Source organism: Anas platyrhynchos, chromosome 12, assembly GCF_047663525.1.
Source record: "Anas platyrhynchos isolate ZD024472 breed Pekin duck chromosome 12, IASCAAS_PekinDuck_T2T, whole genome shotgun sequence".
Taxonomy (NCBI): Eukaryota; Metazoa; Chordata; class Aves; order Anseriformes; family Anatidae; genus Anas; species Anas platyrhynchos.
In genome coordinates, this window is record NC_092598.1 from 3,403,216 (window position 1) to 3,426,288 (window position 23,073).

The following is a 23,073-nucleotide window of genomic DNA, read 5'->3' on the forward strand; positions in this document are numbered from 1 at the left end:
TATGCCTATTAATCTGGCACATTTTTTTGAACTGAGCTATGGACACAATCCTGCCTGATTCTCAGCACTCTGACACTATCACAGCCAGGTAAAGAGACTTAGATTTCTCCAGTTCGAGTGGGTTTTGTATGGGTTAATCACCATTGAAACAGCCATCTATGTAGTCACCATGTTTTCAGCCAGTTGTGGCCCAGATAAAAGATGCTGGGGCTCCTGCTGTTCTCAATTTCTCAGTACAAAGTGAGGGTTAAGGCTCTTTTCCAAAAAAAAAAAAATAATAATAATAAAAAAATCTGGGCAGTGAGGACATGCTTGAACACTTCTTGTTCTGGGAACAAGGAAAGAGTATTGGGAACAAGAAAAGGTTGTTGAGTAAATTTTACAGTTCAGGCCTCGACTTTCAACATCACATCCATATTGATATCAGGATTGACTTTCAGGATTGATTGCAGGTGGTATTGGAGTGATACAACGCAGCAATTCTATCTATTTCAAAAAGAAGTCAGCACCCTGTTCCTAACTTTGCTAGCACAAAATCAGCCCTGAAGATTACTGAAACTTTGCTGAGGGCTGAACAGTTTCTTCTTTTTCCTCTCTTTGTTTTCTTGCATCCATTTCTCAGTCACAGATACACCTTCACTATGATGTATTCAAGGATGGGATGGAGTTTTATTAACCTTGAGAGAAATCTAGCTTGCTTTGAGGTGCCCTCACATCTACTTAGCACCATTCGTTATCACAACAAAGCAGACACCTGTCCCAGCAAACCTCTGATTTCTTCCTTTATTTAAAATGATTTAACCTTTAATTAAGAGCAGACCAGTTGGGGAGCTAGGGAGGGATCTCTCTCCAGCTGATCTCAAGCTAGTGTTAGACATATAAATATGCCCAGGAAAGAGGCTGGTAGCAAATAGGAGGGGAGGGTTGGGGAGGGAGGGGGTTTGAGCAGTAAATGTTTCCCAGTTAGGGCCCCTGTGTCCCACACATGGGTCCTAGCAAGTTGCTTTATGAGGTGGGGAAGGGTTTCTACGTAAGGGCTGTCCCTCAGGGCTTTAGAACTGATACCTGCCTAGGTAAGTTTACCACAATGAGTTGCGTGTTGTAATATCTACATTTTTTTTTTTTCCAAGACATATTGTTGGTGTTTTATCTCTATATGGAGATAATGATGATTTGTCTTTTTTTCCCCTTTTTTTTAACTCTGAGACTGGAGATAGCTGGAGAGTGTAGGGAAAATAAAGGAAAAGAAATGCAGAGTTCTGTTTAATAAAAGTAATATGTATGTTCAAAGGTAGTGCTCTGGGAATTAATCTATGTGGTTTCTTATGTGTTGTGGCAAGGACAAAGGGCAAGCTCTGACAAGCACATGGTCCCTATAAAACAACAAGCTTATTCCTAGAAATAAAATCAGATGCCTTTGGGAGTTCTTATTAGACAAGATGAAGTGCAGAATAGATAAGAATTCTTCTTAATTAAGTAAGAATACAAAACACCAAGAACATGCTGTCAGAAGCAACACTTCTTTGGCAAGGTAAGTGGTGGGAGAAGAAGTCTGTAAGCTATGGCAGCTTCATGATGATTTGTAGATGCTTTTTTTCAGGGAAAGTGAAACTGCTGCATATGGGGGGAGGTGTCAAAGACACTAAAACTGAGGACAGACACTTTCTATGCAAAATGGTGAGGCAGACTTCAGACCCTAACTGATTCTTTTGGCATGGAAGTATAAGAGTATTCTTCCTTCATTCCTAGAAGCACACTGAAAAGCCCTATCACTAATTTATAGACTTTCTTCACATGAAAAGCAGCAATAATTATATTATTTCCTGAATTTTCAAGTCTTTGTGAGTATATGCTCAACAGTGCTCAGGTGGTTCTCAGATATCAGAAGCATCAGTAGCCCATAGGATTGGATAAAAGCAATCGAATGGCAGAAGTCAGTAAGGCCTTTCTTTTTATGGGTAATGTATAATTAGAAACAGCATGCTGCTGGGATTGTAAGCAGTGTGAAATCATATAATTAGTGTATAATTACAACTGCAGACATGACAAATTTACCCAGACCAGATGTCTACTAGATCAGTTTCCTCTTTTCTTGAAAGCAATTTCTTTTTGTGTATAAGACTGCATTACACTAGCAGCAGAACCTTTGTGTTATCAGGTATTTCTTATGATCAAACATTTGGCACTGTGACCTTACTGCATGGTGAAGGGCTGCCTGTTCTTCCAGTTGTATTGCCTAAATTGTTTGCAAAGTTAAAAACAGCTTAATACACTTCTTGGCTAGCATCTTTGTTTTTCCAAACAGCATCAGACCAATTCATTTACTGTGCTGTAAACTCATTGCATGTTTAAAAATCAGGACAGCAGATGCCCATTAGGAATGTCTGTGTCACCACAGCCTAAACTGAAGGTTGCAAAGTTGAATTATCCATGGGGGAGGCTCACAAGGTTTACAGCTGACAGTTACTGAGATGCATTTTGTTGTCTTGTTCTTGACGATATTTGGAGAGAGGAGAGCTGCAGACTTTTCCCCATGGTTTACTCTCACCTTTCATTTGGGGATGTTGGGTTCTGCACAGCATGATGGGCAGGTCAATCACTTCTTAAGATAGTCTCTGAATGCTACAACCCCCGAAAAAGCTATTCCACACCCAGCTAATATAATTCTTATTGAAACTAATGGCAACCAGCCAACCAACAACCTATTCCCCCTCAAAAAAAAAAGTTAGCCAAAGCCATCAATAAATCTTTGGTTTGGCTTGGTGATGGTTTTGCATTAGAGCTCCATTGATTCCCCTGCTGGAAATCCATGCTTCATTTGCCGTGTTTCAAAGACCTTGGGATCCTTGAGTTTAAGCCCAGCAAATCTGGGGTTGTTTAGAGACAGACCAAATTTCTGGAGCTGGACAATGGTCAGCTAATGAGTCACATCCTGCAGCAGTGAAAAAAACCTGAGTAAGGACATAGGCTTTTTCTCCACAATGCCTTGACAGCGTCTGAAGCTGGAGTGGCTTTAACCATCCAGCCTTCCTGAAGTCCACATGATGGATCTGGATGTGATAGATGATGTGATGACATCGGATAACTGGTCGCTCTGCTCCTGTGGCTGGAGGTGACCCAGGATGGGTACTTCTCTGCTCTAGCAAATAATGAAGATAAAAATGCACAGTTTTGGATATTTTGGGAATATAATCTGTATCACCAGCAACTTGTATGTGCTGAAGTGAGCCTTGTGCATCTGCTACCACAAACCAGTATTCCAGTCCTCCAGCACCTTCCCATGTTCACACTTCCAGGTGTTTAGAAAGGACAGATGCTTCTCTGGTGTGTGTGTGTTGAGGGGGAGAGCCTACAGGTCTCAGATGCCATCACTGGTGTACACAGGAGCAGCATAGCCAACACAGAAGCTCAAGGACTTGAGCTAGGCTCCTTGGAATGCTGGTTACATGAGCCAATCTCTGGCAGTAATTTTTCCATAGGTACCACGTCTCCTTAGCACACAACCAGGAGCAGAAAATCTAGATGTAAGGATCTGGACTTTCACCTCCCTTTCTCTTCAAATTAACTTATTTTGGCTTGCTGCTGCCAAACACATTCATTTAGCAATTACTTATTTTGCTTTTAGATTAATTAAATTCAATCTTTCATAGTAACCCTTTAGGGAAAAGAGAAAGTTAAGCAAGCTTCAATAAGTACACTGAAACAATTCCCTTAGGATAATTTAAAGATCAAACAACAAAAAATGCAAAGACCTTTCTGGGGTCTGGGTGCTTTTTCCACCAGGCATGAATGATGGATTCTTGTATTTACAAATCAAACATAAATCACAGAACCCATACTGACCAATGGCTTCAGGTCAGTGAACTTATGAAATTCTCAATTTTTTTTTTTATTTCAGTGATGTATTGACTGTTCAACACAGCTGAAACCTGTACTGGATTTGGGGAATAAATCTGAGGTGTTTTACATTCTTGCAGTGACCAAGGATTAACCTGAAGGTTTGTTCTGTCTGAGTTCATGTGACTTTTGTTCTTGGAAATGGTGCGTTTGGCCAAGGCCAGGTCTTCAGAAGCGCTAAGTGCTCATTTAGGTTTCTAAATATGAAACAGCCTGAATTTCACATCTGTTGAGAAACAGGAGCTCCCACTGGGAATAATAACTGGATTTGTAGATATCTTCATGTAGCCACAGGCCATTCATGCAACTGTGTCCCCTGTTTTGGACACCTGAATAAAATCTCATTTCCTGGCCTACATGGGGGTCTTCTGGAGTTTGATGCCCTTTGCAGACTTGTCCCTTCTTGGCAAATGCTTCATAGCAAACACCCGATGCCTGCATACACCAGTTTGCATTTAGTTTTGCTCCAGAAGCAGCAATAATTTCTCAGAAAAAGGAAATGTTTCCAATATTTTTCAAACTGCAACTTTTTTCTCTCATTGAAAAATACTTCTATTGAGGGAATTCTTTGGAGATATTACAGAGAACTTCTTGTTTCTTCTCTTTACTTGAAAAAGGTCAATTGGTCAACACTTGAAATCAATTATAAAGGAAAGGGAACAAGCTTCTTTGTTAAATACCTTTTGGGGCAAAGAATGTTTGTTGATTTCAAAATGACTGTTCATTTCAAATTGAAATGAAAGTTTATTGAAGTTTAAAAGTCACAGAAGAAGGGAGTGAAGTTTAAATATTTGGTAGTGAACCAAATGAAATGTACTAAAAAGACGGAAAAAAACCAGTTATTACTGTTTGGAACTGTCACCCATGGTACAGCTGCTGATTAACATTTGAGGCTGATGGTAAGTTGCTTTCTATAAGTGGAAAGTTATGTCCCATGTAGCAAACCCCATAACTATTGGGGTACAGCATGTTAGGTCTGAAATTATAAGGGTTTCAGAATAGATTGTATCTGATACCATCAGTTTATGAATGATATTAAAATGTTTGTGAAACTCTAGCTCACTCACCATGTAACATTTTAATGAATTTACAGTATGTCCTGTTTGGATATGACTTGTCACGAAGTCCCCTGTTTGACTGGGAGATGATCTTTTTCCACCTGCTTTCTATGAAGACGATAAAGTCTGACTAAAGCAAATACCTGAGCCTGAACAAGAGCTGGCAGTAGTAGAGGAGCCAGGGAGATGGGAGCAACATTACCTCACCTGATGCTGCTCAGAGTAGGCATGGGACTCATCTGGAGAGCACCACTGCCTGTGGGCAAGATTTTGGCTTTTCTTGCTGAAAATGACATGCCATTAGTCAGGAGTAACTAACCTTGAAAAGTGTATTTGCTATGACTCCCATCTCCCCTGTGAACGACATTCCTGCTGCTTCAAGCTTTTTTGGTTGCAGTGTTGACACTTCTTCAGATCTGTCATTAGCTTAGCTGAAGAGAAAACAGAAACGCTATTCAAGACCCAGATCCAATGTGGGAGGTTAGGAGTGCAAATTCTCACTTCACACTGAAAGCACGATGAATGTTTTATGTTACTGTTGTTCTTTCTATTTTAGGGGATGCCTTTATTATTTTATAAGCCCCTTGCTGTCATATAAAGCATCTTTTTTAAGGTAATCTACTGAAATCATGCTCATATAACTTAAAATTAGATCTTTCACATTGCTAAGAATTAGTCTGGCAGTTCTTAGATTTTTGCTTGTACTGTATAAATTTCTACTTCTGGTTTTAAAGGTATCTAACCTTCTTGCTTTTTTTTTTAATGTATTTTAAGACTTCTGTGGTGAAATCTGATTCAGCTTTACACCATGAGTACTCCAATTTCTCTCAAATCCACGTTTTCTGGTTGTAAGCTGTTGATTCCACCCTCACTCTGCATCTTCACATTGTATTTTCATTACATGTGATAAAGATCAAAAGATTTTTGGCTTGGTTCCAGAGGATTGTTAAGAATATAAACTGACCTGTGACTGAGATCAAGTGAATCATTGTCTGTGTTCCAGTAAATAGGGGAGTTGAAAGCAAGTTTCTTACCTGGAAAATCATGCAGCATTTTTGGAAAGTGGTTTTGGTTTCTCTTCTTGACCCCTAGACTTCCTAGCCTTGCCATTGTGCAGACAAATTAATAGCTCAGAACAAATATGGAATTCCTCCAAATCACTTGTTTCAGTGTTGTTTCCTAAGAAAACACTTAGCAATATCATTTTTCGTGATTGTTTCTCTAGTTTCCCTTCCCTCTATATTTTTTTCTCTCATCCTTCTAATGGTGAGCCTTTCCCACTGGGATTGTCCCTTTCTCTGGGACATTACAAGACCTAATTTGATTGGGCTCTGCCAGTAATGATGGATTATCTTAACTGGTTGTTGTACCAAAATTAATGCAGCTTGGGGGTCAATATCTGAGAGTCTTAATAGATAACATTAAAGAGAAGCCAATAAGAAAAATGGAAAGAAAAAAAAAAGCTTAACCTAAGGAACTGGACAATGGGAGCATCCCCTGTTTTATCTGCTTTTAAAACAGGAAACGAGGAAACACAGTCCTTAGGAATCAGTACCTCTCTCCCTCTACAGAAGTACGTCCAAAAGTAGTCGTTATAAACCATTCGTCTCAGCTAGACATTGAAAGATAGGAAAAGTATCATCAGCAAATATTTAATCCAGCAGTGTCAGTCAGTAGCTTATCCTGTGGTTCCTTCACGATCCAAAGCTCTGAGTAACAGTGTTCCAATCTCTGTGAATGCTGGAAAGAAATACTGGCATCAGTTGGGGTGCATATTTCTAACCTTATAGTCTTTAGCATAGTCCAGTGCATATATGAGCTCTACTAAACCATCACTCCTACATCCCATGAGGATGTTTTCTTATTTCTAGTAGGCATAGCTTTAAAAAAAAAAAAAATGCTTTATTGACTATGAAGAAATATGATATAACATAGTGATTCAACAATACCCGTAAACCAAGAAGTGGTTGTTCATAAAAATTACTGTGTACGAGATACATCTTGCTCAACTCCTGAAGTTTCAGGATTATTGCATTCACCTACAGGCAGATATGTTCTGCCTTCCTCATCCAAACTGAGAAGCTATTTTAAAACTTTTTGGGACAAATTCAGACAAATTTTCTTTCTTAAAGATTCTCACACCAAAAAAAAATGTGGTAAGTAAACACAGTGACGTGTTGGAAAGATGTTTTTTGAGTTTAAATTGGAGAAATTATTGTAAACATCAAGCTATATTTTCCCCATAATATTCATTTTTGAATATTTCAGTCTCTTCCAGACTACTTTATTCATAATTGCTGTTCTCTTAGACTAGTGGGAATAGTAAAAGAAAGTGACTCTTTACTGAGTGACAAATACATCCATATACAAAACTCCTAGTTTTTCAGGTATTTTCAGGAAGTTATAACCCCTGATAACTCTTTGCAGACCGCAGAGATGAATAATATTTGTGGATGCATTTTTGAGGCTACTAAACTGGAGAGGTGTTTGTGGCTGTGGGCTTTACCACTCACACAGAGAAGTATGTTTTCCTTATATCTGTCATACAGGCTATATTTTGCATATGTCTTTAATTAGACCGATTTCATATCTTAAAGAGTATGTGACATCAAATAAATAATTTAGAAACTGGAATTAACCATCAAAAGAGAGGGTCAAAATAAGCTCATAGCAGAGTTTTTAACAAATCCTCTGAACCCAAATGCATAGCAAACGTCACATCAGGGACAGACCCTACATGCATTTTATGCCATCAATCAGTTTATGTAACTGCGGGTCATGCTGAAGCACGTATTTTATAAGGGAAAAATATGGAAATTGGTAGGTTTTTGCAGGTCATAATCTGATCCACTTAGCCCTGTAAGACTGCATGGATTCAAAAAGCACTCAGATCTAACCTACATCTAGTCTAAACAGATGTGCTTGTTAGGAGGCAAGTTGCACAAAAGTCTTCATTTTATCAAAATTATCTCATGGACCTGGGGCAAGTTTTTCCAGGGGCAAGTTTTTCCATCATCTACTTCCATCTCTAACAAGAAAAGTCCTTCCTAATTTGGAGCAGTACCCACTTGTCAAAGAGAAGCTGGTGACCGTTATCTCACAGTGCAGACAACAATGTGAGCATAGCTATCAATTTTAATAGAAGTTTTCACCCAATGTGTCCCATAGCTATAGTTTGGGGAGAGTGCAAAGGAGGAAGCCCATCTCCATTCTTCATGGCTGTACTAGGAAAGGGATTTCCTTTTATTATGATGACTATGACCATGATGGTTTAGGTTGAGCCAAATATGGAACATCCCACAGCATCCTTCTGCCAGTTCTCTGACTCAAAAATGACCGTTTTCAACCTCCGGATGCTGAAGTCATTTTCAGCCTGAACTGTATCATGATCATCTGCCTTTTCCTAAGAGTAAGGTGTGTGTGTGTGGGGAGGGGGGTGGGGGGGGAGAGGAAGGGAAGGGGGGAAATGGGGAAATTGTACTTCACACCAAACTTCAAATTCTGAACACGACCAGCATTTCAGAAAATGATTCTGTCAATCCTGCAGTCTGTGCTGTGAAGACCAGGAAACAAAAAAAAGCAATATGTCTGTTTTTTCCTTCTCCCCTACTAGGTGTGCTCATGCATTTGTTCACTTTAATGAACAGTTCCTAGAAAGCTCTGCACTTGCTTACCTTGACAGTCAGGGCAGTTATCCCTTAGATGTTGGCAGTTGTGTTTATGCAACAGTGAAACAGGGGTAAAAGTCCCATCACACTCTCAGGCTCAGTGTCACTGGATTACCTGCTGTAAATTAGAAATGTATTCAAAGAAAAAAAGTGACATTTACAACATATTTAGAGAGAGAAAGGAGAAAGTGTCTAGAATATGTATAAGTACACACGTGGGATGTAAAAGTTGTCTTTCCCACCCTTGCTTTGCCTCTTACCTTGTGTCATGGCCCGGAGCAGAAGGGACAGGGAAGTCTGTGGCTTCCCCTGCAGGTGCTGGTCTGCCAAACCCAATGACAACCTGGCCATGTCTGACGTTTTCTGTCTAACCTGATTTGATCCTGCCTCCTCACATCACAAAGTTTTGAAAGAGGAAAGGAAAAATTAATGGAGGAAAAAGTAATGAAAGATAAATGGAAAGTCTTCAGCATCTCTAATAATAATTTCCTTCAGGAGCCTGCACGCAGGGGGAAGGAGAGGCAGGATTCATGTTAACACAATGATCCGTGGGGACACAGCTGAAGTGCAATGCCAAATAATGCACTCAGGCTCCTAGTACGACAGCTATTTTTCCACTGTCTTGTGGAAGAACCAGACTTCTGACCTTCTCCTGTTGTTTTTTTCCAGATATTTGGGATGGTGATCACAGGGAACCATCTTAAATCCTGGAGGAGAGCTTAGACCAAAGCTTTATTTCTCAATTCAGTTATGTTTAGAGCATAAAACGGGTTTGTTATTCTCTGGTCCCTTGCTGAAATAGGTCAATGTGGCCTTCCTAGTTAAAAGCTGTCTGCCAATTATACCTTGCTCCAAGCCAAATTTCTGCATAAAAACTGTTGAAATATTAGTACAGGGAAAAGTTTCCTTATTACTCTTTTTTATATTCCAGCAGCACTTAGGGGTTGGATGCTTCTACACCAGGTGCTGTTCAGAAATGCAGTAAGAAGCAGTCCCTCCTTGTAATAAACAAAGCAGACAGAAGGTCAGGAGGAAAACTAAAGAGTGAAACAAGTCGTCCAGGCCGAAAACAGAGGCCAGATCTACTCAGACACAGATGCATGTCAAATCATTCCACTGCATTATGAGATGCACTTGAATCTAGACCTTGCAGGGTGGGAGAAAGTTTGATCATGTATCTAATCCTTTTAACTTAAAGAGGCAGCAAAGAGTTGCTCTACAGTACTGATTCCTTTATGCAAAAGACCATGGCAAGTACTGAAAATAATTTAGCAACATCTTACAAGCCAAGAAGCTGTCCGCAACCTTAGATAGAGTGAATCACCAACACCATGAACTGAAATACATCTATTTTGGCCAAAATTTAATTGAAACATATAGAAGGTAAAGATAAAAGAAGATAAATATCACTACTGTTTTTCTGATTCTATAAAATAGATCATTGCACCTTTCTCCGGGACCTCCAGCGGCTCTGCTTGCTTCCAGTTAGGACGTTCTAACCTGCATCAGCCCCCATGAAAAACCATCCCAACAGGAGAAGACAATTTACACTCCATAGCTGCAATATTCTGTTCAAGCATACAGGGATTTTTGGCCTTTTTTTTTCTACTTAGAAGAATATGGAACACTAATTAGGTTCATTTCTTTCTTTTTTTTTTTTTTTTCTTTTCTTCCAGGAGACTTAATGAAGCACAGCCAAAAGGCATTTTTCCTTAAGCAATAATCTGCTTTAACGAACTCTTATTGCACTGGAAATATTTGCATTTTAATCTGTCTGAAACAGAGATTAGGGAAGCGGAGTTCTCACATTGCATAAACACTTCATGCCAGGCAATTTCATTGTATTTTAAAGAAAGAGTGTGATTCATTACTTTTTGTGATCCTGAATGAGGGTGGATAATTTTCCTTCCCTTTTGCATTTCTGTTATCAATGACACAGGACATGATGATATTTTCCATGAACAACCTAATGCCAAAGCCCTTCACACTTTATCTTTGCTCTGTTCCCATTTTGCTGTAGGAATATGTAGTATCAAAACTTACTCTTGTTTAAACTAAAAGAATAAATCAGGAGCAACTCCACTGCTGTAACTGGAGTAATTCCAGTTGTATATTGACATAACTGATAGCTGAGTTTAGTTCAAAATAGTAAGAAACAAATAAACACTTGCTGACACTGATATGCATCACTAAACCACATATGACTGCTGAAATATACTTGATCTTTTTACAGAAATTTAGTCTAATCCCTGCTTGAAAAATAAATCACAGACAAAAGCAATAAAGATAAGGGACTTCTCAGAGAAGAAAATGCTTACTCAGCCAATTCCACAACTTGGTTACATTAAATAATGAAGTCCACACCTTCAAAAATTGTTTTTATGTCTATGTACATAGACAAAGGTAATCAAATCACTATGCATCTTGAAAATCTATAGATGGTTAGGTTCAGGTTGCTGGCTAACTTACTAACAGTGAGAATTTACCAAAAATGGGGAGAAAAACATTCTATTTATTATGAATATGTAAATCCACACCAGAACTACAGAAATCAGCTCACCTAAAACAGGGTTATTCAAGATTAATCACAACTTTGAACAGAATCCAGCCCAGTTAAATTCATCCAGAACACAAAGAAATCTTGCTTGCAATGATACAGGCAGAAAAGAGCATGTAAAGTGCAGCATTTACGTTTCATTTATTATTAGTTTTTACTGGCAAAAAGACACACTCATCATCAGCCACGGATACCCTGAAGTACTGAGTACATGGTAACCTTTCCTTGCTCAAACAGAGGCTTCACAACACATTGCACATCAGATATCACTTTGGCCTGGCTAATTTAACAAAAGCCACTCTGAGCAGCTCAGTCAAACAGGAAAATGTTGATCTGATGCTCAGACTTTCCTCTTACTCAAGATGGCAGCAGAGATACTATGAGTCACTTAACAGAGCTGGCTCCAGGATTTATTTTCTGCACCTCTATTAGGTCTACTCTCAAGTCACTGGAACCGGATTTATTTTGTGTTGGAGCATGGCAGAATCTAATAGAAAATAAAACAAGAGTCAGGAGATGTTCCCAGATGTTACTTACTGTGTCCTGTTGCTCCTGGCCTTCTCTGCTACTTTCCACGTAGGAACACATGATGTTTGCACAGCCTCATTAGAGAAGTGACTTGTCTCCAGGTTGCAGTATCAGAGAGACAAAGTGGAGGAGTATCCTGGAAAAGAAGAAATGGACGATGTGAAACAGATGTTTTCCTTTAATTGCTTATTGCAGATGCAGCCCAGTAACTAATCCACCTGCGATCTTCCCACAGGGATAATTACTTACTCCATGATCCTAGCCAACTGAATTTATGTTTTCCATGCCTCATTATACACATCTCCACTTTGCCCAACAATATGCACCAAGGTGCTGCACAAATGCAAACTTTTATGAACAGCTACATCCTTCTAAACCTCTATCTATATTTAGGAAGCTTTTTCTACCTTTCTTCATATCATCTTTCAAAAGTAAAGCCCCCTGTAGAGCTCTTCCCCTAAAGTGTTGCTTCTGATGGACTGGGATCACGAAGCTTTCAAAAAGAAGAAAAAGTCTCTAATCATAACAAAGTATTGTTAAAATACAAGCATTTTTGAATGTGGTTACTTATGTAGAGAGTAACATATGGGAAGTAAAGCTTTGCAGAGAACCTATGGATGTTAATTGAAATTAATAGTGGAATCAGGATACGTTGCAGTAGTAAGGCCTATTATTCACATCTGAAGTCCCTGTTACTTCTACAAGCAGTTTTGTCATAAGAACTGAACAGAAAGACACAGTGAAGGTTTCTGAACATTCTTAATTAATGTTAATTTTTAATTTGCTTCTATTTTATTCTTAAATGCATTTAGGGCAGAGCAAGGGCCAGTGTTTATATATAATTTTCCCCATTCATTTCAAGACTTGCACTCAATGGTGCTGGACAGTGAGGATAGATAACAGTCTCAAGTTGTGCCAGGGGAAGTTTAGATTGGACATTAGGAAGAATTTTTTCATGGAGAAGGTGGTTAAGCATTGGAACAGGCAGCCCAGGGAAGTATTAAATACCCTGGAGGTATTTAAGAGATGTGTGGATTTGGCACTAAAGGACACGGGTTAGTGATGAGACTCAGTAGTCAATGGCTGGACTTGATGATCTCAAAGGTCTTTTCCAACTAGATGATTCTATGATTCAAAGCACTTAGCAGCAACTTCTGTTTGTGCTTAATATGCAATTAACAGTTAAAATCAGCTAATTGAATCAAGAGCAATGCAACCTGCAGTGTGTCACCTATACAAAGCCACCCCTGAAAGCAGGGCCAGCTCATGTCTCTGATGCTGCATGGTGGCACAGCTGTTCTTACTGCCAAGGAAACTGAGCTTTGGTAGAGCAGTTGGCAGGCAAGCAACGGGAGTTGAGATATTCTTTGACCAAACTTGATAGGACTGGAAAAAGAACGTGACCTGAGCCACAAGCTTTGTTATGGTCCTCATTAACACAGCCTTCATCTTTTCTTCTTTTCAAGGGAGCTACTTATTTCTCTGCCTCAGGCAAGAGCAAGAGACAGATGGAGATAATTTAGTCCTACTTCACTAATGTTGATGTCTCTGGATTTAATATTGGCCTTTCTGGAACCCTACTATGACTCTTTGGCTTGGCGAGGTGGCTCAGGTAGTTATCCTGAGAATAATATTTTGTTAACCAACTGGCTGCAGATCTATTTCAAACATGAAACAGGAATCTGGTCAGCCAGGACTAACAAAACCTCCTCAGGCTCTTCCACTGCTTGATGCTCAGCAGCCACCAACTCTGGGGAATGTCTTCAAAAGCTTTTCAGTGAGCAGCTTAACTAATGCCTGCTGGAGAAACACACAAAGCAAAATGAAGTCTTCAGAGAGAAAGTCCAATGGCTGGAGAGATGGGTGGATGCTGCTGGGTACAGCAGAGAGGGAGCTGTATAGAGCAGACTCGTGCTTTGTGTCCTAACAAGGGAGGTCACCATGGACTAGGCTCAGCAGAAGGCACGTCCAGATTCAGCCAGCCTGAATGCCACAGCTGTCCCTGCGCCTAGCATTTCCCATTGCCTCTGGGGACCTATAAATACCTGATTCAAAGTGCCTAAGCAGCAGCCAAAAGAGAAGCTGGGAAAGAGCCCAGATACAGCAAGTCTTAAGGAGGACAATAAAAGGCCAAGACATATCACAACAGCCTTTGTTCACACTGCCATACCTGGAGACAGTGGCATGTCACAAGCAAGAACCTAAGCATTGATATCCCTGTCAAACCATCAGAACTGGAAAAAAAAAAATGTTCCATACAAGATTGCTCAGGCAATACTTCACCTGCTCTGTCCAGGGATACTGTTAGCTTTGCATTATCTGCTGTTCCTTGTTTGCAGGATAACTTGGTACAGAAGAACATCAGCGATGGGAAGGACTTACAAGGTATGGCCCCATCAATGTTACACAGACTTTCACAGGTATTGGTGCACCAGGACAATGAAGGAGCATAGTGATTTGGAACCTGTAAAAAAAAAAAAAAACACACCCCTGTGAACTTACAATGACTTTAACTTCACCTAATAGCACCTAAACTTCCCTCAAATGTGTTCACTACAAGAGCAAAGACAGATTTAAAATATCTTTTTTTATTTCAGTTTCAGTAGCTTAGCTCCAATTCATGTGCTATATATAACAAATTGAGATAAATTTCATTGGAGCCTCTCAAAATCTCACCTGCTACATCAGTGGCTGTTATTACACACACTTACAGACAGGTAACTGCAGTCCCATTGCTTGTCAGTGGTGTGGAAAAACCCTGGACATAACCAAGCAGTTTCAATGTCTGCTTTCACAAAGCAAAATTAGCTGCAATACTTCAGATGAAAGAAATAAGACTGGTATGAAACTCTATCTAATCAAATTATATGAAAGTAGCCTTTTAGAATAACCTTATCTCATGCTCTGTGAAAAACCTTATCTTCACGTTTACTGACCATTTGAGAGAAATCCAAATTATCTGAAATTTTATCAAAATAAATCATCTAAACAACAATAAAAAAATCATTTTAAAATGGACAGTCATTCTTTCTAGCCATCTGGAACACATTATTACTTTCCAAGTAGCATTGTTGATATTGAAAGTGTTGTAACAATATACTTTTCTAATGTGGTTCCACTGTGGCTCCATCCATAATAAAATTGATCTGTGCCAAAGAATCCACTTAGCATGACAAGATCCCCAAAACCTGGATTATTTGGGTAAGACTCTAATTTGATATTTTGAGTTTCATGGTCTGATGAAATTTCTTATAATATTTTTAAAGGAGACCAAAGAATGGGCATCATCTAATCTGGGGAAATGTTTTTACTGAAGCATACAACCTCCAAATTCTTGTAAATCCTAACACCACTAAGGAGAGATGGAGACTGAAAAGGAGGAAAATATCCCATTTCCTGCCTTGCAAAGTCTAAAATAACCATAATTTTGTATTTTCTTGACTATTGAGTCAGGTCTGCAGTATGGCCATATTCCAGATTTAGCTGTATACTACAGAAAAGGGACAACACACAGCATTCCTGTGGATAAACACCACTCAAAGCAGAATGTCTTTATGCTAGGATACTCAGAAAGGTCTGATAACCTTAAAACAAAACTTACCAGCAGAATAAACTGGGCACTCACCATTTTTTAGATCAAGTCCATCAAAGGGTGCCGTTCCATGTTCCCAAATAAAGGTATTTCTGCCATGTTAATTTTGTTTGATGCTGGGAAGGTGTCTTTTTTCCTAAAAAAAAAAAAAAAAAAAAAGAAAAAAAACATTTCCACTTTGGCCACTATGCAGATATTTTTTTGTAGCTATGTTGCATATCCCAGCACTGCTTCCTCTTAAAGAAATTATTGAACTTAGAGAGATGGGTATCATAAGATTCGTTTCCCTAGGAAAGTATACTAAAATCTGTAGAAGTTCCCCAGACTTTGCTGCCAAATTTCCACCCTATCATAGAATCATAGAATCATAGAATATCCTGAGTTGGAAGGGACCCTTAAGGATATTTTTACACTCCTTTTGCCCATATGCTGATGCACTGTGCAATCCTGACCTACTCATATAACCCCAGTTTATCTAGCTGTACATATTTGTGATTAGGCAAAAAAATAGTTATCCTTTGTAAAATCTTTTCAGAGCTTCATAGGGAAAAACAAGGGGCAATTTCAAATAAATAAATAATAATTGTCATAACAGAGCCTGTTAGATGCTGGAGATTATCAGTTCCAGCTGTTCTATCAGCCAAATACTTCGAAGCAATTTAGCCCACAGCATCAAATCTCATTGAAAATCTTCTCAGAAAAAGGATGGGAAGAGTCAAAGCCATTTCAGAACGCCTTTGAAGTCTTAGTCTTCACCATCAGTCTGCTCTTCCCTGAGGTCCCTTTACTGTGTGTTAGCCCAAATGCCATCCCTTCTCAGAGAATTAAAGAGCTCTGAGTGCAAGTTCACATTGTTGTTTGCCCACACTGAGAAATGAAGCCCATGATTCGCAAGAAGCCACAATACCAGCAGCAAAATGTTGTCCGTGTGGTTGTTGGCAACCACTGGGACAAAAGATGGCTTGAAGTCATAACAGGACCTGGGGTTCCCCCCCTCCACCCCTGCCACCGTTGCTGAGATCCAGCTGTGAGCCTTTCTTCTGGCTTTCTTTATTCTCTGTGTTGTCTGATACTAGAGATCCCACCAGTCTACTAGAAAAAAGAGAGCTGCCACTTTGTGCTCTGCCTGCCAAGAGATAGGGCAATAATTTATCTAGCCAATATGCCAAGGACTTGCCAAAATTTTCAAAAGCAAGTTTGTTATAAATGATTCTTCATGGGGCATTTCCTTCACTTGCCAATGGAGGAAAGCAAAGAAAAATGACTCTGAGCTTCACTCCTTTTCTTTGGACAACTCGAGATTTATTGTAGGCGAACCGAGGAAGATTCCAAGACATTACTCCTATAAGGGAAGGTAACTCAATCTCCAGTAAAAATAAACAGCCATGTTTAAATAAACCTTCTGCAAATTGTTACTGCTCTTTTCCCCAGAAGTCGGGGGAACATTTCTTTCGTCTGATATTGTGCTACTGCACAAGATGCTGCTAAGTGCCTGCTTTGAAGAGCCAGGAGTCTCCTCTGTTTTGGGTGGCCTGTTAAGTCATCAAAGGATAAAAGGCAGAGAACAAAGGGAAAAATTAAAGTATTATTAGCTGCACTTGAAGTGCCTGACAGATGCTCATTTGCTGCTCATGGAAACCGTCTTCCACATCAGAGCAGAGATTTGCTCAGCCCAAAGCCTGCTCTCATGGCCAGGCTAATGGGTGTATGTATCGAAGAACATATGTGCAAGGTCTTCCCCTGATATACCCTCTTGGAGGCCAGCGGTCAGTAGTTTAGGGACTTCCCACAACTCTTACATGAGTAGTGTAGTCAATAAATCACAATAACACTGGGGCCACATACCCTACTAGTGTCTGAGGACTTCACAGCAATGAATCATGTCCCTTATAGAAGCCTTGAGAGACAAAGCTCAAGCCGGTGAAATAAAAATGGCATTACAATTGTCTCATTTCATCAGTGATGATGAAAAGACTCACCAATAGTTAATAGTGAGCTGAGCTACTCTGCTTAGCTGCAAAGTAGGCTAAATAGCAGAGGTGCCACAGCTAGGGTGCTATGGCAGGAAGGGAAGACTTGTCTAATTCACTCCTTGTGAGATGCTTCATGCATAACTTCAGACAAATCAAGCAGCATTAAATCCCCCGATGAGCCAAGGCAGCCAGGATATCCTACAGCGTTAAGCAGATCACTGCTGCCAGGGTTTCTTTTCCAGTCCGCGGAGACTGGACTTGGCTCTGTGAGGCCCTGTACTCGGCTCTGGTGAGGCCGCACCTCGAGTACTGTGTTCAGTTTTGGGCCCCTCGCTACAAGAAGGACATCAAGGTGCTCGAGAAAGTCTAGAGAAGGGCGACGAAGCTGGTGAGGGGCCTGGAGAACAAGTCCTATGAGGAGCGGCTGAAGGAGCTGGGCTTGTTCAGCCTGGAGAAAAGGAGGCTCAGGGGCGACCTTATCGCTCTCTACAGGTACCTTAAAGGAGGCTGTAGCGAGGTGGGGGTTGGTCTGTTCTCCCACGTGCCTGGTGACAGGACGAGGGGAAATGGGCTAAAGTTGCGCCCAGGGAGTTTTAGGTTGGATGTTAGGAAGAACTTCTTTACCGAAAGGGTTGTTAGGCACTGGAACGGGCTGCCCAGGGAAGTGGTGGAGTCACCATCCCTGGAAGTCTTTAAAAGACGTTTAGATGTAGAGCTTAGGGATATGGTTTAGTGGGGACTGTTAGTGTTAGGTCAGAGGTTGGACTCGATGATCTTGAGGTCTCTTCCAACCTAGAAATTCTGTGATTCTGTGAGACAGCAAGACACCTTTGGACTGGCCTCCAGAACAGCTGGCACGGGAGGAAGGAGATGCTGGCCAAGGGAAAATGCCAGCAGAAGAAGTATGCCTTAAGCCACAGCCCTCACGGGAAATTAGGTGCTCCAGTTGCTGGCTCCCAGTCTTACTGTGAATCTCCATGGCAGGATAAATCTCCAGACTCCTTGCCCGGATCATGAGAGCCACCCCTTGCCTTATGCATTCAGTGAGCAATGCTGTGAGGGGACAAACCTTTGAGGCATGAGACATCTCTCTCTTCCCTGGGCCAGGAATTATGTAAATATCTTGTGCTGTGTGCTCAGCCTCTGATGACAGCCCTTTTCTCCACTTTCACCGGGCAGTGCAGTCATGCTGATGGTCATTCTCCCTCCATGACAGAGCACGATGACTGCAGAACCTTGGGCCCACCTTCCTCTGGTATCCAGATTCTTCTCGAGAAGGGAGGTCAAAAAGAAGAGGACCCAAATTCTTCATGGAGGAGTGCCCATGGCCCAGGAATGGGAATGAAGAGAGCCAGACACCTATATTTCTGCTTCCACTTTTCTTAAGGGGGGTGGTGGTTGGTTTGTCCAGAGGCAACGGTGTGATAGGGTCCCAGAAGGGGACATCCCGATGCCTCAGTGTCCTCATTGTGGAAATTAAGGTGTCAGTGGACTTTTAGGGACTTTCTGACTAGGCAGCAGCCAAACAAGGGGACATTAAGGATCTATACTTTGGACTGAGACATGCTGAGCTAAGCCCCTACCAGGCAGCTACTTCCTTCTGTGGTTTCAGTCCCAAATGCCTAACTTGTCCGTGTATGAGATTCAGCTCATTGTCCCAAGCCCCCGCAAGGCAGGGAGGTAACACCTGAAACCCTCTTGCAGCACTCCTAAACCACATGGGTTGGATAAATAACCCTGCAGGAAAGCTCAATTTCAAAATATTTTGCAGTGAAAGTAAAATATTTCAGCATGAAAGTACAACATGTTCTTCAAAGTACATTCTTGTGAGTACATTTTGTTGTGATCTTTTTGTATCATTTTCCAGATTGATTATGAATGTATTTATTTTTTACAAACTAAGATCTGCAGAGTGGGTAGAAAAGCCCCTTCCGAGTTACGTCCTCTTGCTTCTCTGTCTGTGCTGGCCCTTGATGGTTTCTAAGAACAGTGTGAATTGTCTCATACTATCTAATGCAGCTCCAAAAAAACCACTTGAAAGAACTCAGAAACCATCATCATAAACTGACTGAGGGAGTATTTTAAGAACCCAACTCAAATTTCTTTCAGAGACAGATATATCACTCAGCTACAGGGCTTTTTTTTTTTTTTTTTTCACAGGATAGGTAGTTTTATTCCCAAAAAAATAGAATACTAATGCTTTTTATCCCGGTTCTCTCTGGCTGTCTTTCAAGTTTCCATCATTTTGCAACCTAGCAAGGATTAAGAGACTTCCTGATGTCCTCCTCCTTCCTGAAAAAGAACACATGGCTGACGTACTCTTTTTTTGCTTGCAGTATTCAGGCACACAATCAATGGGGATGTCTTGCCTGCTTTTTGTTTGGTGTTACATCTTTTACTGCACCTGCTGAAACAGTCTGATAAAATGCGGTGCCAAGGCAGGAGATTTGGATCAGGGTGGATTTTAGGTGGGCAATTAGCTTCTGTTCCTGCATTAGTTCCCTGCTCCTAAGCCCTTCTAAGCTTGTGAAAACCGAGCATGGAGTTCCTTCTAATAGGGAGAACAAAACAGAGGAAAGAAACTATGGGTCTACATGGTAAAAGAGTTACGCTTTCTCTCAATTTGTTAAAACATGGAGCAGATTTGGATTAATGTGATGAGGCATACTCCTTAATAGGCCTGATTCAGAAAGTACCGCTTACCCTAGGCCTGCCTGGACAGATCACCACAGAAAAACTGGATGAATACCCACTAATTAAAAAGAGTATATGTATTGAAAGATACACACCAGTCAGCCATCAGGCTGCTGTAAATGATTATTTCATACCTGATCACCATAGTAGTCACAATGTGGCTACTGTGGCACACTTACTACTCTGCCCCTTGGCATCTTTTATGGCTTTATCTGCAGACATTCCTAGAATCTGAATAATCAGGGTGTCTTCCTATGAGGTCAGGCAATCCAGCCCCACCACCACCTTGCCTGAAGCTACCTTCAGCTCCCATCAGCCAGACTTGCAGCATCATGCTAAGAGCACCCACTGCAGGAAACAGAGAGATGTGTGTTTAGTCTGTCTTCCAATAAATGCTTCATACAAAGTATCTGAGTATCAGCTAAAACTTCTAAATCCTCAACACTGCCATACTTTAAGCAACTTTAAGGTCCCAGGCACAGATATTTAGCTGTTTAAGAACATTTACTGATGGAAAGTAAGACTTGTTTGGCAGCTTTGGCACTTTAAGAGTGGTAAAATAGGACTAATTCTTCAGACCCAGCTTAAAGTAACTTGGCTGACCTCACCTGGGCAGTGGACAGACAAACACGGACCTCAGCATACTTCCCACACATGTTTGAAGACAAACTCCCTCATTGACCTCACTGAGTCTGTTTGTGTGCACTCCCCACATCATAACTGAGAATATTAAAGTCTCTCAGAAAACTACAGACCTCTCTGTCCTTGAGGACGATTTTTCCCATTTGACTGCCCTAAAACTTGGGACTGTATCTGCAGTTTCAAACTGGTGATTAATCTGAAACTGAATGAACTACAGCATTGTTGGACCCTTCAAAACTAGACCACCATGTAAGCTTTCATTATATACTTTATTCATACTTACTCTCTAGAGAAAGTCCCCAAACTTGAATTATAACAAAAGGGAGAGTTACTGTAAGGAGAAAGTGCAAGCTAAGTGCATTCTATTTTTTACTTTCAGTTGCTGCATTATGGGCATGAAGCCAAGAACAAATTCTTCAATAAAAGCTCAGCAATGTTATGCTTTTGGTGTCTCACTGCAATGGTTTTCAGATGGACAGACATAAAATAATCCCACATCAAAGACATGTGACATGCTGTTTTTATCCCTTTTTGATGTGCCTGCCATCAGGTAAGGTCCAAGAGAGGCAGATATGGAGGAAGTGGTGGAAGGATGGATAAGTCATCTAGCCAAAACCCACTCCCATTTCACCCAGTTCATTCAAACGAGAAGTGAAAATTATTACAAACATCTGCACCTTGCCACTCAATGTTATTTTTCAAGATATTATTCAAACAATATTCCCAATAGGTTGCTACTTGCAGAAGTGCCCTGTTGTAAAGCCTGCCATCAAAGAGTTGCAGAATAACCGGGTTTGCCAACAGGACCAGAAATGGGATGGGGAGGAAGATGCTCTAAGAGAGACTTTTTGCACTAAAGATAGAACCACCAGTAAGAATTACTGTTATGCAGAAGCACAGGAGAGGAAGCTGCACTTAAATTCAACCAACAGAGAATGACTGAGCTCCTCTGATGCTTCTCTCATTGAAATCCAATTTTTGAAGTCCAAAAGTAAGGCAGAATTGGAAAAACACCATGTGATTTTCAAGCACTTGCTTATCCCCGGAGTCAAGTATATGGCAGACCACCTAAAGACATGAGAACTGCATAAGGAATGAGCCCATATTGAATTTCCTTGATTGATTTGGAATGATAATACATCTCCCTCCCACTGCCAACACAATATATGGAGTACATACGTCAGTGTGAGCTGTCATGTCACCCAGCCACAGTTCACCAGCCTCTGGAAGACACAGACTTTGGCTTTTGACTAGTACAAATGCCCTTGAAGAGAAGCAGCATCAACCTAAAATCTGTTTTAAAGAACAGATTGACCTGGAGGAACTGAATCAGAGGAGAGTGAATTCCAGAAAATATCAATGGAAGAACAATGTTCTTGTCCCTCCCAGCTGCAAGAGGTGAAAGCCAAATTCTGAATATTGCAGATCAACCATTTCAACACATCTAGGCAACAAGATACCCATGAAGTTAAACAGAACACTCAGTCACTCACTTCCAACCTAAAAAAAAAAAAAAGGAATTTCTTGCCTTGTATTTCCTGAAATGTGGATCACTGTTAACAGGCCCTTGTAGCCGAACAACAAAACCACAGCCGTACCACACACAATACCTCTGGCTTCAGCAGGCAGGAAGAAGGAAGACTCTGATTTCTCTTCTGTCCCCAGAGAGGTGCCCACTTCTGACGTGTTGTTGCCAGCCACCGGATACACCATAATTCATGTTCTCTACCACAGCCCTTTTAGAAGCAGTGGAGGAAGATGTTTCTCAAAGGCTTCTGTATTCCAGGAATGAAAACATGAGATCAGATTTATTCAGGGGTTTCTTCCAGGGATGGTAAAAAGAAACAGGAGAGTTGGAAAGGAGAGAGCATTCCCAGTAGGTGAGGTCCCTTCTGAAAGGTCCAGTATAACATGTCAGTATTATCCTAGTAGTGTGGCTTGCATTGAAGATTTCCTTTTACTAATGAAGTTGAAGGCTTATACCTGAACTCTTCTATCCCCAGTAGCTATAATGTCAGAATAAAAACTCATCTCCAAATCTGCTTTTTGTTTTGCAGGTATAAACATGAAATACAAAAAATTGCAATTGCAGCCAGAATTCTGACCTTGCTCTATAGGTAGTCTTTTCTCTTTTGGGAGTGGAAAGAAGTCACCCTGAAAACCTTCCGTTGTCCTAAGTGTGACTTTCTTTAGACTTTCTTTAGTCTGGGATTTTGTCCTATGTAGTTGTTGAACATGTCCTAGGGGAGGTCTGAGGGTTGTTTGGCTCCAGCTGAGAGGCAGGACAGCAGTCTCATGCCTTGCATGCAATACAGGGACATGTCCTCCAAGGGGTCTTGGTTAGTCCATGTCCTCTGTCTGGGGAATACGTGGGTCTCTACTGTGTGACACAGGCTGGAGTTATTGGTGGGACATCTTCCAGCCTGGCCATTTCTCTAACAAGAACAACAGCTTAGAAGTTTTC

The 23,073-nt window shown here is 40.7% G+C and overlaps 2 long non-coding RNA genes across 2 annotated transcripts; one reads left to right on the forward strand and one right to left on the reverse strand.

Annotated features, from left to right (window-relative positions):
• The first annotated feature begins 922 nt into the window (after positions 1–922).
• On the forward strand, positions 923–5,929 carry LOC106016044 (uncharacterized). Its single transcript, XR_001188459.5, has 3 exons — positions 923–1,073; positions 3,899–3,998; positions 4,991–5,929. It is a non-coding gene; the product is annotated as an uncharacterized lncRNA (long non-coding RNA).
• Positions 5,930–6,065: 136 nt separating this feature from the next.
• Positions 6,066–15,466, reverse strand: LOC106016045 (uncharacterized). Its single transcript, XR_003500140.3, has 5 exons — positions 15,334–15,466; positions 13,992–14,172; positions 11,718–11,844; positions 8,630–8,741; positions 6,066–6,695 (listed from the first exon to the last, which is right to left on the reverse strand). It is a non-coding gene; the product is annotated as an uncharacterized lncRNA (long non-coding RNA).
• Between the last annotated feature and the right edge of the window lie 7,607 nt (positions 15,467–23,073).